This window comes from Euprymna scolopes, chromosome 7 (assembly GCF_053919585.1).
Source record: "Euprymna scolopes isolate OS-2025 chromosome 7, ASM5391958v1, whole genome shotgun sequence".
NCBI classification, from domain to species: domain Eukaryota; kingdom Metazoa; phylum Mollusca; class Cephalopoda; order Sepiida; family Sepiolidae; genus Euprymna; species Euprymna scolopes.
Window position 1 is genome coordinate 97409307 of NC_136488.1, and position 5044 is coordinate 97414350.

The 5044-nt window shown below is 36.1% G+C and overlaps 1 pseudogene; it reads right to left on the reverse strand.

Annotated features, from left to right (window-relative positions):
• Window positions 1-4495: 4495 nt before the first annotated feature.
• On the reverse strand, window positions 4496-4629 carry LOC145280574 (U2 spliceosomal RNA; annotated as a pseudogene).
• Window positions 4630-5044: the final 415 nt, after the last annotated feature.

Genomic DNA, 5044 nt, shown 5'->3' on the forward strand with positions numbered 1-5044 from the left:
GTGAAAACATTCGTTGTTCGTTTATGTTTTCTGAACGTTATTGCTTCTTGTATCTCAAAATATTTTTGTATATTTAGTTGAATTATTTGTTAATAATGCAAGTATTAATTTTAGAAATAACAATTCATAATTTTATCAAACAAAAATCAAAATAATATCGTATGTATCAATGAAAAAACAAACCTACCTGTACAATTTCTGTTTCAGAAATTTTTAAGATGAATTAATAATTTTGATTATTCTGACTACTGTAAAGTTACACACGGGACCCACGCGCTGTATGTAGTCTACGCCGCATGGAAAATAGGCCATAACTCTACTTCTTTTTATGTAACAACGACAGTTATTTACTTTATTTGTTCGCCACGCATAACTTCTCGTTACGGCCATGACGTCACTCACGTCTCTAACATGATTGTCTTAATGTGCGCTCTCTCATTTTTATAGTCTTTTTTCTCTTTCTTTACGGCGGCATCATTTTAGACACAGCTAGGTATTCACGTCTGCGCCATGTTACGCCTCTGTTCTCACCTTGAGTATTACTCTCACAATGTTTCGATTCTTGTAACTGTCGACCTTCTTTTATTACATTTTGTAAAACTCTGGAACTCTATGAAATTTGGAACAGAACCTTTTATTTATTCAACGGGGTCGATTGTTCTCATTCCGTCAGTCATAGCCAGATAAAAGTCTTTAATATTTCGTACTTGCATTTTTATTATCGCCCATACTAAAGATCGAACCTTCAACAGCCAGAAGACTGCCAGTGCCATTCATTTAGCGCCTGGTTGCGATGGCAGACATGCTAATCAAGGACCCAATTTCGATAATCAGTCCGGCAGAAACCGGAACATTTCGGTGACATTTAATCCGTTGGACTGAATGATTCATTCTGGGTTGTCATAGGAGGTTCACCTTCCTATGATTTTTTGCAATGAAGTAAATTCATTGCTAACCGTCTGAGGCGCTCCGACAGTTGAATTCTGACAGGGATATCAAGGCAATTAAAAAAAAAAACGGAAAGCTCCTTCTTTAGAAACGCTGACTTGACTCCCCCCCCTTACCGATTTTGTGTATCAGCTTCCTGTAGTAGAAGGGAGCTAAATACCCCCTGAAGACTGTAACTCAGAACCGATTATTTAGTAGCAATTATATCCTTTGCGCTGCCAGTCCTTTGAACAAAAGCATTCTCTTACAAATTCTTAGCATAAATACCTGTATTATGCAATGTAAATCACTGGCGGCCATGTTTGAACGGGCGACATATAAAAGCAGCAAAACCTCAGGTTTTTTTTCAACACATTATTATAGAACACATCGGTATTTGTTTTTTTAAGTTTCGTCTTTTTTTCAAGATTTTCCAGCGGATACTATCGAACTCTTATCCGGGGTACCCCTTCATATATGTGTGCAAATTTTTCACATATTTAAATAAAAAAAGCACACACCAACGCACGCACACCCACACACACACACACACACACACACACACACACACACACACACACACAAGTATGTACGCAAGCTAACAGTTTTCATTTTAATTTTTTGATATTTCATTTTTATGAAGTTGTATGATTCTGGTGTTCTTGTAAATAATACTAAAACTTAGTTAACCCAAATAGCACCCACATGTTTTAAAGGCTAGAAGGATAATTAACCATATTTCAATAATATCTTATTTTTCTGAGCTATTTATAATTAGTCCTAATGATTTGATTGTCTTTTAGCTATTGCATCTATTGATGGATATGCATTGGCAACAGTGATGCCTCAGTTTTTAATATTTCTTCCAGTTAAAGGATATAATCAGTTTCATCTAGTATTCAATGAAATCATTTTTGACAAGTAGCCCTTATAACCAACTCGTGTATATTTATATACTAGTTGTACCCGGCCACGCGTTGCTGTGGTACAGTTTGTAAAAATGGGGAAAAAGACAAAATGTATGGTTAATGTTTTACGTTCTCAATACTTGTGGATACACAATATTTTGACGAGAAAAGAATGTAAAAATGTTGTAGGATAAGCCTTAAAACAGGAAGTAGTTTGGTATATTTTAGATAAAAAAGCTAAATTTTAACATTAGGTTCACCTGCACAACTTTGTTTTAAATGAGGACTTAGATTTTCGACTATGCTGAATAATAAAATCTAATTTAAATTTTGCATAGGCAAGTAGTTTTCGAGATATAAAGACCTGTATTATGCTCTGTAATTCACTGGCCGCCCTTTATGTACACAAGCGCAATAAACAAATTTTTTCTCGACCGACATAGCTACCTGGCGAAAGCAAATCCACTTTTCTGTGACTGACACTGCCCCCCCCATGTTTTGTAGGAGAGGTTGGGGGTGCCTATTCATGAAGACTTTCTTAACATTGGGAGGTTGGGGGTGTGTATTCCGAAAGTTGTTCTTAGCTTGGGGAGGTGGATAGCGGCCAGTGAATTACAATGTATAATACAGATATTTATATCCCGAAAATCGCTTGTCTCTGCAGAATGTAAATGATACGTTCTTATTCTGCGTAGTCAAAAATCTAGAAAAGCCGTCATTTTAAAGAAAATTATGTAGATGGACATAATGTAAAAAAAAATACAAAGAAAAGATCCTTATTTTCGCACATATTTTTCGATAGAAACTATTGCATGCAAATATAATTGAGAATGGTCGTAAACATTTTTGTTCCTCCTTGTTAATGTAGCGAAACTCGGAAATCGAGCAAAAGGCATTGGGGGGGGGGCGTCTGTTAAATCTAACACACGGACGCAAGAACATGTAAGGGAAATATGCGAAAAGTTTGGTATTTTTTAATTCTTATTTAAAAAAACACCTTATTTTCAACATTTTTTTTTGAGAAAATAATGCAGGTAGGTAACATTTTAATTATTTATCAACGGAAGTGGGTTTTAGTAAATATTTGAGACGCATGAGTAACAGAATACATGGAATTAAACACATGCAAAGGAATGTAGTAACGACATGTTTGAATTCTAGTAAGCGTTCGTTTATAAACAGAATAAATACATTCTGGAATAATATAATTTTCTGAGCTGAGCCAATCAGATTGGACAGAATTTGGGAAGGATTTTTAGTATTTATGAATCGGAAATTGGAAAGATTATGTTATGCCTTTGTATGTAATAACCGGTTACGCTGGGTGGAATCCAAGTATCGAAAGAAAATGTAGAATTCGTCCTGGTGACAACTGGTAGTAGTGGTAGGAGTAAATATTTCGAGAGAAAAATAGGAACCCCTTCCTCTGAGATGTTGTGATGGTGTTGCTTCTCGGATGTAATGCAGCATTTTATTATTACGACTGCATATGTCTAAAATGGTGTTCGAAAGCTACATTAGATAGTGGATAATAGGTTAGATGTATTGAATTTGTATGTAGCATCTGTTGTTGCAAACCTACGATACTTTACTCCAGACGGGAATTTGTGGAGTCATCTATATATATAAAAGGCAAAAATCGGTGTGTATGTATGTATGTATGTATGTATGTATGTATGTATGTTTGTTTGTAACGCTAAAACTTTTGAAAGACGGAACCAGAGTTGACAAATTTGGTATCATATTGCACCTTGATCACCCGGATGACAAATATCGAAATTTCACGTCAAACGGACCAGTAGAAAGGGGTCAACTGATCGTTTTTCTCCTAGGGGGGCCCCCCAAAAAACCTGTCATTTTAACGTTATTCAATACGTGTCACGTGACGTGACGTCAGCTCAAACTTTTGACAGACACAACCAAAGTTGACAAATTATGTATCATATTGAACCTTGATCACCCGCATGACAAATATCGAAATTCCACACCAAACGGACCATTAAAAGGGGGTGAACTAATCATTTCTCACCTAGGGGGGCCCCCAAAAAAACCTGTCATTTTAATGTTAATATTACATAATCCAAAAACGCTTAGTCATGTCACGTGACATGACGTCAACATCCAGTAATGGCGAACAAATGTAAACAAACACTTTGTTTTACCGATACTTTTGTAATTTCTCTTCTGCTTTGTTCTAGAGATTATTAAACTCCATGACAATGTCTCCAACGTATTTAACTGGTTAAAAATAGTATTTATACAAGAGTTTTAACGAAAAATATCAGGAAAAAATGTACAGGAATAAAAAAAAATTCAGCTTTCAAAATATTCGTCGATAAAAAAACCGATCTTTATATTTACGCTAGCCATTTTGTATATTACCACGTGACCTGCTATCTCTTAAACTGGAGGGGGGGGATCCACTTGAATCCAACAAAACCAGTAATTTTTTTTTTCTATTATATATACATCATTTTCTATAAAATTAAGTGTAGACTTTATAATTAAAACAAAAAATGTTATTCATACTAAAAAAAAAAAACGCTTAGTCATGTCACGTGACGTGACGTCAACATCCACTAATGGCGAACAATTGTACCTATTTACTATGCCTCCCCACGGGACAGAGTTAGACACCAGGGTCGTTTTTTAACGTGGAGAAAAGGTACAAAAATAAAAATTGTCTCAGTCGTGGAGGATTTCTCCTCCACCGAAAGAGAACAAGAAATAGAAGTGCAGCATCTGAAGAACAGATACTACACTTTGATCTTGACCAAAAGGCCAAGAATGCGAACAATTGTAAATAACAACTTTTTTCACAAAAACAACACCGTCTTTCTTTTTTTTCTCTCTCTTTCTCTCTCTCACCCACTTACTCTTCCCTCTCTCTCACCCTCTTTCTCTTGACGTCACACCACTGTTAAACTGTGGGGGGGGGAACACATTCCCAGGCATTATCTCCTATAGATGCACATTTTATTAGAAATTCAGCTTTCAAAATATTAGACGATAATAAAAATATAAAACCAACACCCTCTTTCTCTTTTCTCTCTCTCTCACCAACTTACTCTTCTCTCTCTCTCACCCTCTTTCTCTTGACCTCCTACTACTGTTAAACTGTGTGTGTGTGTGGGGGGGGGGGAAGAGGCAGCTTGAAAACCAACAAAAACAGTGCACAGTTTCCCAAGCATTTGGGGTGGGAAGGGGGG